Source organism: Schistocerca serialis, chromosome 4, assembly GCF_023864345.2.
Source record: "Schistocerca serialis cubense isolate TAMUIC-IGC-003099 chromosome 4, iqSchSeri2.2, whole genome shotgun sequence".
In the NCBI taxonomy this organism is placed as follows: domain Eukaryota; kingdom Metazoa; phylum Arthropoda; class Insecta; order Orthoptera; family Acrididae; genus Schistocerca; species Schistocerca serialis.
The window spans coordinates 890,862,936-890,883,909 of NC_064641.1; the positions used below are offsets into that span (position 1 = coordinate 890,862,936).

At 43.3% G+C, this 20,974-nt stretch overlaps 1 non-coding gene across 1 annotated transcript; it reads left to right on the plus strand.

Moving 5' to 3' along the window:
• Nucleotides 1-17,825: 17,825 nt before the first annotated feature.
• Trnat-ugu (transfer RNA threonine (anticodon UGU)) lies at nt 17,826-17,899 on the plus strand. Its single transcript has one exon. It is a non-coding gene; the product is annotated as a tRNA-Thr (tRNA).
• Nucleotides 17,900-20,974: the final 3,075 nt, after the last annotated feature.

Sequence of the window (20,974 nt, forward strand, 5' to 3'; positions counted from 1 at the left end):
AGCGGGCCAACCATAGCGCCATCTGGTTTTGCAGTTTTTTCGTTTGACACTTATTTCGTGAGATATTTCGCCCCGTCACTATCAATGGACCACTCTGTATAGGCGACAATTTGCCCACCGGTATATCGATACTGAAATGACAATATCGAGTACCGACCTTATATCTAACCGAGCGAGGTGGCGCAGTGGTTAGCACACTGGACTCGCATTCGGGAGGACGACGGTTCAATCCCGTCTCCGGCCATCCTGATTTAGGTTTTCCGTGATTTCCCTAAATCGCTTCAGGCAAATGCCGGGATGGTTCCTTTGAAAAGGCTCGGCCGAATTTATTCCCCATCCTTCCCTCACCCGAGCTTGCGCTCCGTCTCTAATGACCTCGTTGTCGACGGGACGTTCAACACTAATCTCCTCCTCCTCCTTATATCTTTTCGTAGGTTTCGGTAAATATTGAAATTTTTCTTTTGAAGGTGTAGTGGAACATAATTTTACTTTCACTATGTGAAGGAGCGGGCCAGCCATAGCGCCATCTGGTTTCCCCCATCAAGCTAGACGAGTTTCGTTCTTTGTAGTTTTTTCGTTTGACACTTATTTCGTGAGATATTTGGCTCCGTCACTATCAATGGACCACCCCGTATAGGCGACAATTTGCCCACCGGTATATCGATACTGAAATGAAAATATCGAATACCGACCTTATATCTTTTCGCAGGTTTCGGTAAATATTTTAAATATTTCTTTTGAAGGTGTAGTGGAACATAATTTTACTGTCACTGTGTGAAGGAGTCGTACCACTTTTTGAAGTTTCATCGTGTGCAGAATTTCTCTTTGGCTGTGTGAAGCCATTGGAGGGGCACAAAAAAGAAGTCCAACTGCACTGGATTGGGGGGAAGGGGCAGTGGCGGTGTGAAAGGAACAACAAGATTTACGATGTGAAGAAATAGCGTACCACCTGCGTTAAAAAACAATTTTTAGCGTAACTAGTGTGCTATTTCTTCACATCAGCATGCTTCGAAAACGATTGCTGAAAATGATGAACAAAACTCTGAATGACAAGACTGGTCTTTGCGGTGGGCGCAGACGTGTGAGGGGAGATGCTGACGTAATCGGTGCTCGGCGCTACCAACAGAAACTGCAACGTTTAACTCCACCGCGCAATTTTGACGCTACAACTGCTAGGTCGCTGGCGCTGGCAGAAATGAAGAAACAGAAGTTGACATGATGCGTTTCAGACAAATCCGGTATGTGACGTAATGGAACGACGGATCCATCAGACACCTGTTAGTGCCCCACTTACCTGCAGTTACCATTGTTGGCAAAGTGGTTATCGCCAAGCGTGAATGTGCATCGTTTTCCTTTCAATTCTTGCTTAAGAGGGATAAGATGGGTGTTGATGTATAGAATATCTAATAATAAATCAAAAATATACAACTCTAAAACCGGAAGTATATTTACATCGTGCAGCCGATATTTTTATATTTCTTGATGCAGTAATTTACCAACAGCCGTATGTATTGTAGAAATGTATTTTATGAACTTCTTATGTGCTACCAGTTTCGGCATTATATCGATGCCATCCTCAGGCCCTACACGTCATAGTCGTAAAATCGCTGTACACGGAAGGAGCCATATAACTGGATCCGTGAATCAAATCGTTATGCAACAGCTCTTGATCGCCTGGCCAACAAGAGCTGTTGCATAACGATAAATGATGAAAAGGAAAACAGAAGTTAAACTTTAAACTCTTGTTGTCTTAAATATAAGTTTTCCTGCAAATAATCAAAAATTTCTTTCTGTCTTCAACATCACTATGAAGTTGACATCCTCGAAGAGATGACTGGCTTACTGGCTCGAAAATACTCTATGTGTGATGAATAATTGTGGCGGCCTCGAGAATTCTTAAGACCAGCTCTGCGCCGCTGTTGACTACGGAGCTCTTTTGATTCACATGCTGACGTTTTCTGGCGGCAGCTCCACAACAGGTGCTGCGATCAACAGAGGAATGCAGAAGAATTTAGTCCAATTTTAATTTTATTTTTAAGGGCTGTGGTAGAGTACAACCCTTCATCGCTGCGGCAGTAGTAGGGTGAGGGCGGTGTGCCCATCGCCACGGCTTCCATTTAGCCCCTGGAAACACCCATAGTGCTCATTTGATAGTAGGTTCTGTGGTCCTACAGGTGTCCTCGACGGGTCGAAACGAGAAAAAATTCTTGCCGTTATCGAAGGAAGAACACAGGACCTCTAAAGCTGGAGTCTACTGTTCTACCCGCTGAAGCTGCCTTCGTGAAAAAGAAAATTGAGAAGTCTTGAAGACACGTAGCGTTTTCGAGAGAATTTCAAAATGCTTTGATGTCGGATGTGGGACTCATGAAAATCTACTTTGAACTTTTTGTTCTTGTTTAACAACTTCTATATCTGTTTCGTTTAAAGTCTAACAGGTAACTCTCTGCAAGTTGTACTACGTGATCAAAAGCATCCGGACACCACGAGAAACATACGTTTTTCATATTATGTGCATTGTGATGCCACCTACTGCCAGTTAATCTATATCAACGACCTCAGTAGTAATTAGGCATCGTGGGAGAGCAGAATGGGGCCCTCCCTGGAACTCACGGACTTCGAACGTTGTCAGGTGATCGGGTGCCACTGTGTCATACGTCTGTACGCGAGATTTCCACACTCCTAAACATCCCTAGGTCCACTGTTTCCGATGTGATAGTGAAGTGGAAATGAGAAAGGACACGTACAGCACAAAATCGTACAGACCGACCTCGTCTGTTGACTGACAGAGGCTGCCGACAGTTGAAGACCATCACATAGGAATTTCAAACTGTATCAGGATCCACTGCAAGTGCTATGACAGTTAGGTGGGAGGTGAGAAAACTTGGATTTCATGGTCGAGCGGCTGCTCGTAAGCCCCACAGCACGCGGTAATTGCCAAACGACGCCTCGCTTGGTGTAAGGAGCGTTAACATTGGACGATTGAACAGTGGAAAAACGTTGTGTGGAGTGACGAATCACGGTACACAATGTGGCGATCCGATTGCAGGGTGTGCGTATGGCGAATGTCCGGTGAACGTCATCTACCACCGTGTGTAGTGCCAACAGTAAAAATTCGGAGGCGGTGGTGTTACGGTGTGGTCTTGTTTTTCATGGCGAGGGTTTGCAGCCCTTGTTGTTTTGCGTGGCGCTATCACAGCACAGGCCTACATTGATGTCTCTTCTTGCTTTCCACTGTCGAGAGCAATTCAGGGCGGGCGATTGCATCTTTCAAGACGATCGAGCACCTGTTTATAATGCACGGCCTGTGGCGGAGTGGTTACAGGAGAAGAACATCCCAGTAAGGGACTGGCCTGCATAGAGTCCTAACCTGAATCCTATAGAATACCTGTGGGATGTTTTGGAACGCCGACTTCGTGCCAGGCTTCAGAGACCGACATCGAGGCCTCTCCTCAGTGCAGCACTCCGTGAAGGATGGGCTGCCATTCCCCAAGAAACCTTCCAGCACCTGATTGAACGTATGGTTGCGTCAGTGGAAGCTGTAACCCAGGCTAAGGGTGCGCCAACACCATACTGAATTGCAGCATTACCGATGGAGGGTGCCACTAACTTGTAAGTCATTTTCAGACCGGTGTCGGGGTACTTTTGATCACATAGTGTATAAAAACTGGACACTTACGGAATGTTTTATTCGAATTCTATTCCATCATCTCCTAAAACATTCAATTCGTACTACTCCTCCAAACCACAGTTTATTTTCTGAAATTCAAGTAATTCTAATAATTACACGCTCCAGCTTTATAATGAGAGAAAAGTAATATACGAGTTTTTTTACTATCCTGCTTAAAATTTCAACTTAACTAACCATTACGTGTTGAGATCTTTGTAAAAATTCAACAGTTTTGCAATAAGTAAGTGCGGTATCGCAATAAAAGACAAAGAACTTCAATTTTTAGATCCAGAATATAGGTAAGGGGCAAAATACTTGAAATTAGTGATTTTTAAACATAATTTAATACTTGCTATACATCTGGTACATATTGTTAACACCACTGTAAGGTCCCCTACAGGCAGATGGTTTTCCAGCGACAGATTGGACTATTCCTCACTGCAATAAAGAGGTTGTAGTCATGAAATCAAGCTATTCATGTAACTATTGTCATTGCGTCTATCTTGTACGTCTTTCATTTATGTCTAATTCATATAAATTTTACTTTGTTTAATTCGCTTTATAAGAGTATTAACATCTTTCATTCGTTAGACTGGCATGAAATCAGTATAGCAGTTCAATAAAGCACTGCTATCCGCCGGTGCAACGCACTGAAGAATAAGTAAAATTAGGCTATTAGTATCAATACATATACGTAACTGACTGTAGCGTTCACGTTAGTGACGCATATTGTGCAATATATTAGGGCTTTCTAAGATTGGTCTTGTTCGTATTGTTCTGAGGAGCATGCACTTTGATCTGAACTTGGACAGGCCACTGAGAGCTCGCAACGACGTTTTCTAATTCCATCTGCCACCGTGTGTAGTGCCAACAGTAAAAATTCGGAGGCGGTGGTGTTATGGTGTGGTCTTGTTTTTCACGGATGTGGTTTGCAGCCCTTGTTGTTTTGCGTGGCACTATCACAGCACAAAAATGGTTCAAATGGCTCTGAGCACTATGGGACTCAACTGCTGAGGTCATTAGTCCCCTAGAACTTAGAACTAGTTAAACCTAACTAACCTAAGGACATCACAAACATCCATGCCCGAGGCAGGATTCGAACCTGCGACCGTAGCGGTCTTGCGGTTCCAGACTGCAGCGCCTTTAACCGCACGGCCCTATCACAGCACAGAACGACATTGGTGTCTCAAGCCCCTTCTCGCTTTCCACTGTTGAAGAGCAATTCAGGGCTGGCGATCGAGCACCTGTCGTACTTCACAGACTTCGGGAACATAGCGGAAGTTTAAGACATCTGAAAGCAGCAAGAGATATTAATGAAAATATGTAGTCACAAGAGGGGCATTTATCACAAACAAGAAGAAATAATGGGAATGTTCGTAGATAAATATCCTGCACCCAAAGTAAAAGTCTGAAGTGCCGATGAAAGAAGCTGAAGGAAACCTCGGAACAGAACGAAAAATTTTAAATGGGCGTCCTTTGTTTCTACCTCAGTGCTGTAGTATCAATTGACCGTATTGAGAGGGTAAACGTGATGTTCACCAGGATTTGGATGCAGTGCCTTTAAGGGCACGCTGAATAATTGGAAGTTTCACCACCAAACCGTTCCCTGGCATGAGTGAAATAGCGCTTGTTGCTAGTGGAAGAAGCTTTGGCCTTATTTGATTTTAACGCTGAAACAGCACCTTCTTTGCGCGCTAATGGTTCTTAAGAGCCTCGTAAACAGGTCTCGCCATTTACTGCCCCTTAAATCTCACGGCAAACTGCGGCGGGCGCTACACAAACCCGCAGGGGGCAGCTATTCGCCCACAGACACTGTAACTGAACGGAACCGTGCTTGTCAGGTATGGGAGGAACTCTTAGCTAGTGCAGGCGCGCGCCTAGTGGATTGCGTTCTCCATTTAGCGGGCCCCTGCCTTAGCCGACACCGGAGGGCGGTAATTCTAGTCGCGAGAGCTACAGCAGCCCACTTCGCACTCCGCGACTGCTCACCTGTTAACGGGTTTCCACATTAGCGCAGGAATACAGCTTTCGATAAAAGCGGCGTACTGTTGCCACAACTGCTGGAACTACATATCTAGAACATGAATAACGAATCATCGCCCTCTAAACACACTTTGCAGAAGAGGTAATTAGGATTGTGGAAAGGGCCAAGTAGGTTGGCGTCAGTTTCCTCTTCTAATTGTAATTTATTGCAATTTCATAACACTTTTACAACCAAAGCGGCACACGGCCGGACCTTTACCGAATGCAACTCTTTCAAGGCTGAAGGCCTCCAAACAAGAAATCTTAACAAATCAACAAGATAAAAATCTAATTAAGATAGCAATAAAATAAATATAAAACAAACATCACAGAAAGTAGATAGAACAAACTTAAGAAAGGTGCAATACACATGGCTGAAGGCCACAATTAAGTTTCAAAATTTTAGAATATATTACCATAGACCTTTAAAGACAGAAGGCAGCAAAGATTAAAAACAAGAAAACTTAAAAATCAACAAGATAAAAATGCAATTAAAGAGGCAAATACAATAAAAGCCAAAAACATATCACGGCTAACATAAATTTAAGAATTAATTTTGCAGAATTTTAAAGAAAAGAGAAAAAAAACCATAAGCCTTAAATTTGAAGCAGCTGAAAACAGATAAGTAAACACCGGTGGCACTCAGAAGCCTCCAGGGATGTCGGTCTGCCCTCGTTCACTTAGGCGAGACAGGTGGTGAGCCCAACTACACTTGATCCGTCGGAACCCAACCAGGGGACAGCCACGGACCGACCGACACAGCGACTTGCTTCCCATCAATCAGTACATGAGAACTCAAACAGAAAAGGTTACAAACGTAATGATCCAGAATGGAGTATGTATTAGCTGTCAAAATTACACCTCATGTTGGACAGCGACAACAGGTGAGGAAAGGACGCTGCCTGAAATTACGGTAGTGGCCCTGGTCCGCAGCAACTGACCGACTCCTCTCTGAATGCCGAGAACATCTCAAATAATCATCAGTGGAAATAACACCAACTACACACACAACCTGAAAAACACTGCACGAAGACCTGAACGATACCCAACAGTAACCAAACACGCACGAGGACAAGTCGGGAGTCGATGCACACACACAGCCGACTCATGAATGATCGGCGACCCAAAACGCCGACCGACGATCCACCAAGACCGTGGCCCGGCTCAAGTGATGCGTGGCGGCAATAGTCGGGCGAGCCACGTCGACGCAGACCTCACTGCTGCTCCAACCCGACTGCACGAGTGCCGCCTTGCAACTCCCTGACTGGCAGGTCCGGACTGCGCTCCAGACGCGTTCCAACTGACTGGCAGACCCGAACTCGCGACCGGAACTATGACGACACACAACGGCCGGGAAGTAATAGCAGTCGAGCAAAGATACTACTCGAGGGAATATATCGATACGCGCTGCTAACGCCGCTCACGGCCAGGCAAAGCAGCAACTCAGTGACAGTAGTAATTTAAAGTAGCAAAGTGAGGTGCAAATACGTTAAAAACAGGGTGTAAAATACATGATGGCGGGAACACGAGCCACGCGCGGCTCAAGCTCAGGAATGCAGCTCTCGACAAAAGCAGTGTACTGTTGCCACACCTGCTGAAACTATAGATCTACAACATGAATAACGAATCAAGAAGTTGATGTCTAATACTGCAAATATGCATAAGTATTAAAAATCGGGAAAGATTTCGTTCAAAATGAAGGCTGGGCTGAGACATACGATTGCCTTTCGCCGTTCATAATGAACTGAGTAAAAATTTGGAACTCGGAACTGGCGAGTTGGCAAACGAAGCCAATCTCCTCGGAACAAATTAAAGAGTAATTGAAGCCAGCTGCCTGGTGTTTATTGATAATTTTGTAGGATCATCGGAAAGTACAGAAGAAGCAACCACAAAAATCAGTCTCCTGAACAAGATTCCCAGTCAAACAAGACTCACGGTCTCAGCAGAAAAGCGAAGAACTCATTGAAGCAGACGGAAGACATACTGAAAACCTCGCCAAGTAACCATGTCACGTATCATCAACTTCGAATACCCTGACCACTCTGTGCAGCAGATTTGATCTGATAAACAACTAACAGTTGGAGAGAGAGACCTAAGGGTGGTAAGAACAAAAGGTTTACGAACATTGTAATTCTGTAATGAAGAAACAGTTAAGCACCCGCTTACTTTCTGTAGAGGAATTGCCACAGTAGCCGCTGGCTAAAGTCTGTCCAATATGATAAGGAGTAGAACAGTCACTCAAGAACTAGGATGTGCAACAGATAAAGGAATGCACACTACTGGCCATTAAAATTGCTACACCAGGAAGATGACGTGCTATAGACGTGAAATTTAACCGACAGGAGGAAGATGCTGTGATACGCAAATGATTAGATTTTCAGAGCATTCACACGAAGTTGCCGCCCGTGGCGACACCAACAACGTGCTGACATGAGGAAAGTTTCCAACCGATTTCTCATACACAAACACCAGTTGACCGCCGTTGCCTGGTGAAACGTTGTTGTGATGCCTCGTGTAAGGAGGAGAAATGCGTACCATCACGTTTCCGACTTTGATAAGGATCGGATTGTAGCCTATCGCGATTGTGGTTTATCGTATCGCGACATTGCTGCACGCGTTGGTCAAGATCCAATGACTGTTAGCAGGATATGGAATCGATGGGTTCACGAGGGTAATACGGAACGCCGTGCTGGGTCCCAACTGCCTCGTATCACTAGCAGTCGAGATGACAGGCATCTTATCCGCATGGCTGTAACGGATCGTACAGCAACGACTCGATCCCTGAGTCAACAGATGGGGACGTTTGCAAGACAACAACCATCTGCACCAACAGTTCGACGACGTTTGCAGCAGCATAGACTAACAGCTCGGAGACCGTGGCTGCGGTTACCCTTGACGCTGCATCACAGACAGGAGCGCCTGCGACGAACCTGGGTGCACGAATGGCAAAACGTCATTTTTTCAGATGAATTCACGTTCTGTTTACAGCATCATGATGGTCGCATCCGTGTTTGGCGACATCGCGGTGAATGCAAATTGGAAGCGTATATACGTCATCGCCATACTGGCGTATTACCCGGTGTGATGGTATGGGGTGCCATTGGTTACATGTCTCGGTCACCTCTTGTTCGCATTGACGGCACTTTGAACAGTGGACGTTACATTTCCGATGTGTTACGACCCGTGGCTTTACCCTTCATTCGATCACTGCGAAACCCTACATTTCAGCAGGATAATGCACGACCGCATGTCGCAGGTCCTGTACGGGCCTTTCTGGATACAGAAAATGTTCGACTGCCGCCCTGGCCAGCACATTCTCCAGATATCTCAACAACTGAAAACGTCTGGTCAGTGGGTAGCCGAACAACTGGCTCGTCACAATACGCCAGTCACTACTCTTGATGAACTGTGGTATCGTGTTGAAGCTGCATGGGCAGCTGTACCTGTACACGCCATCCAAGCTCAGTTTGACTCAATGCCCAGGCGTATCAAGGTCGTTATTATGGCCAGAGGTGGTTGTTCTGGATACTGATTTCTCGGGATCTATGCACCCAATAATTCGCGAAAATGTAATCACGTGTCAGTTCTAGTATAATATATTTGTCCAATGAATACCCGTTTATCATCTGCATTTCTTCTTGGTGTAACAATTTTAATGGCCAGTAGTGTAGAAAATTAAGGAGTCTGGAAATAAACGGACAGATTATGCCACAAGACTGAATGAAAATAGAATTCCTAAAATAGTAATGAGTTACTGGCCAACAGGGAAGAGATCAAAAGAGAAGATAACGCTTTGAGAACGGAAGGCGGCGGTGCGCGAGTCGGCGATTGGCTGTCGGGCAGAAGCGAAGACGGCGTACCTGAGGTCGGGCGGCGGTTACCACGTGGTTATACTGGAGGCGGCGGGAGTTGGCCGGTGCAGTGGATTCTCCGGCAACCTCGTGAGCTGTGGATGTGCCCGCTTCCTGGGAGGGTCACGCTGTTAAGGTCTTGCGCAAAATCGTCCCAGCATCGAGACACCCAGTTAAGTACTCTAATTTCTAAGAGCGCTCAATTAACTGGAATTGTGATCGCTCTTGGTGCAGTAAGACGTTGCCGGAGGCGTGATGTTACGTGTGTTCGATTTCATTTGATGCCTCTTACTAAACCTGTGCTCTGCTTCCGCATAATATTGATGTATTTGCAGAATATTATTTCATTAGCTATTTTTAGCAAGTGTTTAATTTGCTTACGATATCGGTTAATTAAATGAAACAACAAGTTTACTGTTACCAGTCATATTTGTTTACAAATGTGACGGTATACATATGATGTGTTACGACAGCGAAAGGAACCTGTGACCACTGGACAGAGTGCCGTAAGTTCCTCCAAAAATCGTAACACAACACACACACAAATGTCATACTAACTAATGTAAATCCACCCGATGATGGAGGTTTAAACCTTTGAAACGCGTCGTGGAAATAAATAAAACGGTGACTGGTAACACTAAAATTGTTGTTTCATTTAATGTCAATAACAGTCACGGTAAAGCCTAACCTAAAAATGTTCGCATTTAAAGATATCGGCTAATCCATGTCAAATGTCCTCTGCGGGCAATCTGAGTTTTTTCTTCTAAAGGTTGCCGTGCTGAGCTTTGCAGGACCACTCAAGGTGGCCAATATGTATGTCATTTAGTTCTAGTGGGTGTCGGTTCTCGTGAGAGTTCATTTCCCACTCTTAGCGTTTGGTTATCCTTTACTGTTTCAGTTTAAGAAAGGAATTAAGCGTGAACTTAGTGTTGTTGAGCCTTGATTTTATAGTGTTAATTTACAGGTCATCTTGAATGTTAGAGTTAAAAAAAGTTTTTTGGTCTCCTGTTGTCGGGTGTGGTCTGTGTTTCAGTGAGATGAGGCAGCGGGCAACCGAAGCGCAGAGCTTCCCATTAGATTACAAGTTTGGCTTACGGGCGGTGGACTTCGCCTGAGCTCGTGTGTTCCTCTTCGGTAGTGCTTGCTGCGTTCACATTTCGGTGGCCTACTCCACGTGGGGCTGCAAACGGAGCCACATCTTTGTTCGAAGTTAAGTATTGCGTCCCTCAGTCGGTTCCACCGTTCGTGGTGAAACTTCGGCCTTACAAGCTTGGGCCTTACTTCTGTTATTACACATTTATGATTGTACAGAGTTGTAACTTTATATGCCCTTAAAGCCCATCTTGCAAGCCAATGGGCATTTGAATAATGTCGTTATTCGCTCTGCAAGGTTCTCTAGTCTAGTAATTTGCAAGATTGTCCATGATACGTTTTAATAAATATGTTCTAAGTATTAGTGTTAAAATTGAGGCTGTGTGTCCACTATTATTTTACATGTAATGTTAAAGTGTTGGATTTGAAAGGGTCTTAAATAACATCTCTTAACTAGAGTTGTTCTTGTTAAAGTTATGGTAAAATTCAGCCTTAGTGGCTTCTGTCAATATTTATATTAGACCGTTGCTAATGCTTTATTAGTTTATTAATGATTTTATGCAATGGGGGTTTTTCTTAAATGTTTTGCCTGAGTGGCATTTCTCAGTGTTTATGGGAGATCGTTGGCTAATGATTAATTCGCTTATGATTTGCTGTAATAAGTGTTTTGTAAATAATCTTGCCTGAGTGGCGTCTGTCAATTTTTATGTGAGATTGTTTATGGTAGTTAATAAACACATTGGAATTGAAATGTTCACTTATTGGGTCAGCCCTTCCCTTTAGATTTGAAGGTTAAACACAGCAGGTGTTAAGTAAAATCGTTCCAAATAGTTATTTGCAAAGTTGACCAATGATTCTGCTGGTGCGCGTACACAAACCCTGAGTCAGAGATATCATCGCGAGTAGTAGCGAGCGAACCATGGAAGTAGAAAAACAGGGGAGTTGGCATTATGTCACAAACTTGAAGCCGATGTCCGCCATCTTAACCCAAAACATTAGTTTCACCACATTCATACTTACATAGTTCACCGCGGTAACACATACCTGTGTCATAAAACGTTCGAAATTGCCTTCCTGTCACTATGTTATTCAAGTAAGCTCTATAATTTTTAGTATTTAAAGCAGTTATTGCACGCAAACGACAGAAGTAATGAACAAGAAGCACTCGTAAATAGTAGTCTGCTAATTTTTTGGGCTACTTAAAATGGCGTCCACTCTGACTTCAAAACAACGTCCAGCGTAAGTCTGTAGTGTCACCTTCCTCCATTTTTTACCCATGCGACGAATAATTGTTAAGAGGAATCGGAAGTGGTCGGACACAGCCGCATGAATGAGAGGTCGCTGCCTACCGTGATCCTGATAGGGGACTTTGGTATTAATTGAGGATTTTCGGTAATTTGCCTTTTTGCTGCACGTAGTTGCTGCTTGCTTGCACGGTGGAGGTGTTTTGTCAGATTTGTACATGCATACATTAAGAGTAATATTCGTATCTTCGTTGTGGACAGAGATTTATTTATTGAGTATAGACGTTGCGGAATAATTAAAATCTGGGTAAAGTTTGTCAGTGTTTAAATAATCTATTTTGCGAATATAGTAAATTAAAGTCTTTATTGGTTTCTCTCTCTTTTTTTTTACGTCGTTTAAGGCTACTTGGCCAAACACCTCCTGATCATCCAATTTCTCTATAAAAAAATAATCATGACCATGCATTGCTCTCTGCGTGAATCGTAGTACCGCTTTTGAAATATTTTTAGCATGTTGCTGATCACGCAGTTGCAGCGTCAAGACGAGGTAAGTTTTCCGTCGAGTACAAGAACATTGCTGAACAGTTGCTAGAGTCGTTAGAGAATATTCTAAAACTCGCAGTCCGATACTTGAGAATTGGTTTCTTTATGATTTGTAGGAGGAATTAATTACGTGCTTTTTCATTTTGTTCTCAACCTGTCTCAATTATTGTCAGAGATGCAACGTCACCTATAACCGTTCGTCTTTCAGCAGAACAACAATTATAAACGTCTTCAAAAAATAATTACGAAGTACTTACAGTATCGTGACATCTCATTGTCCTTATTTGCAAAGTTTTGTGTTTATACCTTTCTTCCTTCTGGGTGCGCTATACCACGTCGTGTTACTGGTATCCTCCACAAAACAAGTAATACGTATCTTGTGTAATCCGGGGTGGTGCTTGTTAATGCTGCCGTAGGTTCATTTTGATATTACTCCATCGCCACACGGGAGTCATGCTATTGTAGAAATAAGTAGTACGTGGTTCCCTTTGCGTACCACGCTTACCCACAATATCTTAGATACCATAAAAAAGGAAGCGGGATGGAATCATGGTTGTTAGTCACAATTTATAATTAAGACAGTTTATTGACATTACGGGTTTTAAGGAATTTGACAATTACAAACTGTGGACGAGCCACTAGATAAAGCTTTGCAAATACAGTTAGAAACCTAACGTACTCAGTACTCAAATAAACAGTCCCTTAACAGAAAGGTACAAAAAAACTTAATGCGCCAGGAATTTATAGAAACTTTAAGCATAGCAGTTATCAGTTACTTCACATAGCCACTTCATCAAACTCCTTAAAACCCGTTATTACATTAAGATGGCCACACTTAACATTCTTCACTGAAATACCCTTATAAACTTACTATTTCAATCCGTTAAAGGAGCAGTTATTAAAAGGTCAATTACAAACTTAACGTTGCCGGGCACTAATACCCCTCGCTTTATTTTCGCTTATTAAGAAAACAGAATTACGGACAAACTTCAGAAGTTCAAATTCCCACGTAGGATTTCCTTCAAAATACATATAATGAAAACAGTTACCGATAAAGGTTGACTTAATGACACTTCAACACTAGTACCGAGCTAAGATCCAATTACATAACATGATAGAACCACATACATAAAAAACTACAGCAGAAACACTGATCTTTGAAAATGAATGTTCACGTACTCAGACGTGTTAATAAAAGACTACTAGAAAGAGCTGCGCAAGGAACTCAGCAGATGCTATGCAATTTGAAGTTTAGCCAGTTGCCAGTAGCTAATATTTAAGGAAACAGGTTCGTATAAGAACAGGTTACATACAATATATATTTATATATCTACTAAACTTTGGAAGGCAGTATGTGAACAACTCCCGGTAGTGAGCAGGTTCTTAAACACTTCCAGGCCTAGACCTCGGAAGACATTTCACTCCCCGCCAAGGTGCTGGAACCATCAAAGGTTTTTGCGCGAATCACAAAGACATTCCAATAACTCTGAAACATAGAACACTCGGCAGAACTTTTGACTCGATATATGGGTAAGCTTGTAAAGGAACACGTTACACTACTGACAAATTCGCAACTTTGCCCTTAAGCATTTTACACATGGACAATTTTACTAACAGAGTCCAGGCTTTGAAAACGCCAACATAAAATCATTTGATTACAAGAAACACAGAGCACTAGTAAAATTTCCGAGAAAACTGTCAGATAACGGCCACCATCAAATTAGGCCAACTGAACTCTTCCACACCACCTTTAAGTTCGACTATGAAACTCTCACCATAATAATAAAATTTAAATGCCTCTGAGTGCGTCGGTCAACAAAACACAACTACGACCACTTACTTCGTATCACGTACACGATAGGTAGGAGCGGGTTCCACAGCTTCACGGCTTCCAATTTTGTTGTCAGCGAAGTCACAGAACTTGTATCTTCAAGCTGCCCATGTTGCCAAAACGCTCGACTAATCACAGACCACTACATATAAGGGTTATCACGCTCGTTCGGCAGTCGTTGACACTCGTCTCCCAGCGAATGTCACGATATCTCGAGCGTTACCCGTCGAAGGCTAACAACCCAATCCCTTCGCCCGCCAACCAAGAGGATAAGACACGCGAAAAGCAAAGCTAGCTTATCTCAACCACAATCGATCACAACGATACATGAACAAAATAACACTGGCACCAGCTCGCGACGGCTCAATAAGCTCCAGGAATTCGTGTTTACAAAGAGTTTTATGTCGCACGCTTGATGTTCGGCGACGAACTACGTGCGTAAAATTCAGTTAACACTGTCTCAAGACTAACTTTAGACTGACCTATAGCGGCCTATAAACCGCCTCTGTTTATATGATTTTAAACAATTACTGACATTGTTACATATTACATTTTTAGATTTATACTATTAAAATTTTTACATACATCTTCTCAAATTGCATAGAAACTAACATGAATTGAAAGTGAACAATTTCTTATAAAGACAGGAAAGAATCTGTTTCTATTAAGACTATAAGTCACATGTTTTATCACTAAAAAATATATATATTTCGTTAATTTGAATTTATCATTTTACTTATATAAAGGATAATCACCCTATCATTTTCAGGCGAACAAAGATTAGTTTTTTCTAAATGAAGGCCCAGATACAATTAATTAAATGTTGTACGAGTAAAATTTTGCATTTCTATATAGTCATAATTACAGTTCCAATAACTAACACCAATTAAAACATGAGTATGTTTAATTGTGACTGAAAAATTATCATGTCATGTTTCTATTAGGGATACAATCTGTTTTTAGGTAGAACACATAAAAATAGATGTCTTTCGATGAATAGAAATGTCGGAACTTCTATCGTTAATTACTTCATAATTACAATAGAAAAATTATTCCTACCATTTGCCTAAAGTTTGTATAATGTACAAAGTGTGATGGTTCGCTGTGGCCGATCGGTTCTAGGGGCTTCAGTCCGCAACCACGCTGCTGCTACGGTCGCAACTTCGAATCCTGCCTCGGACATGGCTGTGTGTGATGTCCTTACGTTAGTTAGGTTTAAGTAGTTCTAAGACTAGGGGACTGGTGACCTAAGATGTTAAGTCCCATAGTGCTCAGAGCCATTTGAATTTGTACATCAACTTTTAATCCAACGTGTTTCCTTCATTCTGCATATTGGTGAGGCTCAAAGTAAACGCCGACCGGGGTGGCCGAGCGGTTCTAGGCGCTACAGTCTGGAACCGCGCGACCGCTACGGTCGCAGGTTCAAATCCTGCCTCGGGAATGAATGTGTGTGATGTCCTTAGCTTAGGTACGTTTAAGTAGTTATAAGTTCTAGGGGACTAATGACCTCAGAAGTTAAGTCCCTTAGTGCTCCGAGCCATTTTTTTTAATCCAACGTAAACAATGTCAAAACAGTACCTTAAACTAGTGCAAATTACTAATTTGCTGCAAAGGAAAATCTTCAGTGTATTCGAATCCAGATAACCAGAAAAGACAAAATCAAAGCAGCAGTTGAAATTGGTGTAAATTACTGATATTACAGTCCGCCCCAGTAGCTGAGTGGTCAGCGTGACGGATTGCCGTCCTCTGGGCCCGGGTTCGATTCCCGGCTGGGTCGGAGATTTTCTCCGCTCAGGGACTGGGTGTTGTGTTGTGTTCCTCATCATTTCATCCCCATCCGGCGTGCAGGTCGCCCAATGTGGCGCCGAATGTAATAAGACCTGCGATATGGCGGCCGGACCTGCCCCGCGAGGGGCCTCCCGGCCAATGACGCCAAACGCTCATTTCCATTTCCACTGATATTACACATATGCCCTCTTCGTGAGAGTAGGCATGAGACTGGAAAAGGATACAGGATTCCAAAAAGGGTTGTAGTATTACACAGCTAAACTCCATTGTACGGCTACTTTTTTTTACGTTTACATTGATGTTGTATAGCAAAAGCAACGAAGCTACAGCAAGCTTCCATATGATTTGTTTTAATTAGTTACGGTATTATGAAGTTGTCTAAATAATATTTCGAGTTCTTCCTCCACTTCCCGTTAACGGAATTCTTGTGAAATGAAATGATCGTATGGCATTGGTAGCCGGGAGTCCGCACCTGGGGAAGTTCGGGCACCGATTTACACGTCTTTTCTGTTGACACCACACTAGGCGGCTCGCGTGTCGATGATGATGAAACGGTGGTGAGGACAACACGACATCTAGTCCCCTGGATCAGAAAATCTTGGACCCGACCGGAAACTGAACTCGCACCCGCCAGATGGCTGTCAGACGCTCTGACCACTCATCTAAGGGCGTAGACGTGGTGTTCCACTAAACATTCGCAGTTGTGTTCAGAAATATTCACGTAAAATGAGTTACATTTCAGACGCAAAACAAGGAAGTCGAAAGACGGGCAGGTGTTCAGCGCTAATGAGGCAGCTTTCCCCGCACAGCGGCGATACAGGTTCGATCCCCGGGTCGGCACGTCGCTTTGATCCTGCGCTAAAGGCAGCGGCGCTACGCGGCGTTCGTGAAAGTCGCGTTATTCGGATCGCTCGCTCCAAATCTCCATCTAGGACTGGCGGCCTTTCTCCAAGACGGGCCCGTCCTCGCCTCGCCATAGACTGCGAGAGTTCAGTGAGGAAGCTGTCTCGGTGAAAGGACGCCCCTGCTCTGCTAACGGTAGTCGCGGCTAACCGACTAATGTCAGTACACTATCAGACATCATTTAAATCAGCCCACACATTTAGCAAGTATCGTTCCCTTCTTACGTCGCTGTAAACTTGTTTCTTCTCCTGCATCACCACACACATTCTTCGCAAGCCACCGTATGGGGCGTGGCAGATGGTACCTTGTACCCGTCACTTGCTTTCCTGTTACAGTCGCAAATAGAACGAGGGAAAAACAACAGACTATTGGCCACCGTACGGGCCCTATTTTCTCTTACCTTTATTTCTCGGACTTTGCGAGAGGTGTAAGTTGCTGGCAACAGAACAGTTCTGCAGCAAACCGCAAAAATATAATTACGTAGGCTTCCGCGGCCAGAGTCAGTCGACATAAAAGTTTTCTGGGTTTGGTACCGCGTCATAATGTAAAAACTACTGCTGCTATAGAAAAGCAGCGGTAGTTTTTACATTATGACGCGGTACCAAACCCAGAAAACTTTTATGTCGCCAAACCGCAAAAACTCGGTTCTCTAAATTTTCTCAATAATTTTTCACAGAAAGGATGTTGCCTTCCCTCCAGTGATTCCCGTTATATATATATATATATATATATGTGTGTGTGTGTGAAGACAGTAACAGTTCTCGAAAGGAAATGGGTAAATGTCTATAAGGTACATTATATATGTAGAATTGTGGACAGTTGGGAATGTGTGTCACGGGAAGCGTGCAAGGGATAAGTCCCTGCAGTCGCGCTATTCATCTGTGTCCTCGGTGGCTCAGATGGATAGAGCGTCTGCCATGTAAGCAGGAGATCCCGGGTTCGAGTCCCGGTCGGGGCACACATTTTCAGCTGTCCACATCGAGGTATATCGACAACACCTGTCGGCAGCTGAAGGTTTCAGTTAGTCATTATTTATTCCCGTTATAGTTCACGAAGCATATCCGTGTTGATCAAACCCGCCGGTAACAAATCCTGCAGTTCACTTCTGAATTGCTTCAATTTCTTCGTTTAATCCGACCTGGTGGCGATACGAACTAGTGGAGTTGTAGGTGTACTCAAGAATGAGTCGCACAAGTGTTCTATACGCCGTCTCCGGTATAAATGAACTACACTTTCCTAGAACTCTTATAACAAAGCCAAGTCGACAATTCGTGTTCCCAACAATTGACCTTACCTGCACATTCCATTTCATATCGTCTTTGCAACGTTAAGTCTAGATATTTAATCGAAGAGACTGCGTCGATCAGCAAACAACTAAATTGTAATCGAGCATTAAAGAGCGTTGCCGGCCGGGGTGGCCGAGCGGTTCTAGACGCTACAGTCTGAAACCGCGCGACCACTATGGTCGCATGTTCGAATCCTGGCTCGGGCATGGATGTGTGTGATGTCCTTAGGTTAGTTAGGTATAAGTAGTTCTTAAGTTCTAGGGGGCTGATGACCTTAGAAGTTAAGTCCCATAGTGCTCAGAGCCATTTGAACCATTTGATTTTTTTAAAGAGCGTTTTTTTCGGATAATCTGCGTTAACACACATTGTACCCGACACCGATGAACAGTTTGTCTCCATTCTACTCATCTTCTTAACTCCTCCGTATAATCTATCCATCTCCACGTTCTCTCCGTTATTTCCAATCCAGTAATATGTTAGTGGTTCTTTCATCGTCCGTTCTTAGGCCACATCGCACACTTTTATTAAACTGTATTAAGCGCACCGTTCCAGGGCGATGGACAGGAAGAGGAGAACATGAACATCGTCGGTAGCTTGCCACGCCTCCAGATCTCACATCTTGTGGCTTTTATCTTTGGATTTATCCTCCCTATGCCTGACACTCTTGAAAGTTTACGACATCGCAATGTAGAAGTTGCGAATGCGATAAGGAGAGAACAACTGCCTTGTGTGTGGCAGGGAACGACACACCATTTTGGCATTTGTCGTGTAACAAATGGTGCTCACACTGAATGCATAAAAATATGAACTTCTCCTTTCCAGGAACATTGCAGTTACGATTCTATCTCTTGTAGTTTGGAGGCAATAAATGTTTGAAATCTGTTCTTTCTTTTTGAATAGCCCTGTATATCTAGAACAAATAAATATGTAGGTTTCTTGTCGTGTTTGATTATCACTAAGTTGTAGCGGACAATGACACAAATTTTCTGACAGAAGTAAGTAATTTTTAAATTTTTCAGCTGTCGGATAATATCGCATACTTCGATTTTTATACATTTTAAGTCTGTATTTTTTTTACTGGAACTATATACCTTTTTTCGGCATTGGACAGAGACTTCGAAAAGTGATAGCCCTGCAGACCACCTCCACGCCGGAAAAGGAAGAGGTCCAATGCTGTACCAGAAGGAAACTTGTCAGCAGCCTAAAATGTATAGATAATGCAAAGTGAAATTATTATATCAATTACACAATAACATCTCAGGTAGTAAACAAGTACGTTCGAAACTAGTCACTATCAACTTAAACGTGAACTCAACTAAGACAGAAAAGTAAAGAAGTAATACGATTAAGTGAAGCTGTTTCGCCGGACACAGTGTTGGAATTCCACAATTAGTGACACCATTAACAGATGCATTGGCTGGTCGAGTAGGGGCTCGCAGTCTGAAGGGAGATAATTCGGTGCCACCTACTGGCGAGAGCGGTCGTCAGCGCAGGAATCCTGTGACCTCATTGGCAGAGCATCCGACCCGGCTAACCTTGTCTGTTTGCTCGGCCATTTCACCAACGAACAAATATTCTACTGCGTACAGTGTTCGGCCACGGCAGGTTCACTAGGCTGTAACAGGTGGATATAGCGTCGAGATTCCGCGTAGTGTTCCTCAGTTGTACATAATGTACGTACCGTATGCGACGAACCACACTGTCATGGAAACTTATACACACCTGCGTTCCTTAGAATAAAGTAATCCTTCACAGAGCTACTGGACATAGCCTTTGGTGCAGTAGAAAAATAACCATGACTCCATGTTTACATAGTATACGATCTGTTTAAGAAGAAAGAGTCCTTGTGAAGGTTACCGATGCCACGGGCTTGAATCTGTCACCTTCAGGTGGGACGCTCGGCTTTGGTTACAATTGCAAAGTCATTACGACCTTCCATTGTCTATACCCATTGTATCCGAAATCTTTTTGAGCTGTCCGGATTCTTCCCATAGATGTTCTTCATCAGCGAGCATACGTGCGCCGAGTGCAAGTGTACTCATAACATTATTCGTCTGGACAGGATGATGGCAACTGTCCTCTCGCATGTACACATCTACATGAGCCAGGTTGCGAGAGACTCCATGTCGCAGAATGTCGTCAGTTCTACTACGAATCAAGACATCCAAGAAAGTGAGACGTCTGTCCTTTTCTAACTTTGTTGTTAAACGGATGTTCCCACGAATGGAATGGACATGGTCCAAGAACTTATGAAGTTTCTTCTCGCCATGGGACCACTCTACAGTAATGTTATCCACAAACCTCGCAACTGTGACACATTTAAAACTAGCGAAGTCCAGCACCCTCTCTTCAGAGACTTCGTACAAAGTTAGCCACCAAGGGTGGCAAGGGACTCCCTTTGGCAATCCCACCAATTAGTTATTAAATAAATAATTTATTGAGGAGAGTACATGCTAACACAAGGCTATAAATCGTTTGTTAAATTAGTTTGCAATCAGGGATAAAGCATCCGGAAGGAAAACACTGGTAGATAATGACACAACATTAAAGCTAACCAGCAATTCTGAGCTGCCAAGGGCACGAAGAATCACACAGATTCTACTGCACACATTTCTCATACCCATATGGCTTTGTGGCGCACTGGGAAAATATGGATTACTTTGTATTATCTTTCCACAAATGATGTTGCCTACTCGAACCAGCTCTTCGACAGATGGATACAGATTTCGTTCTGATATCAACTACAT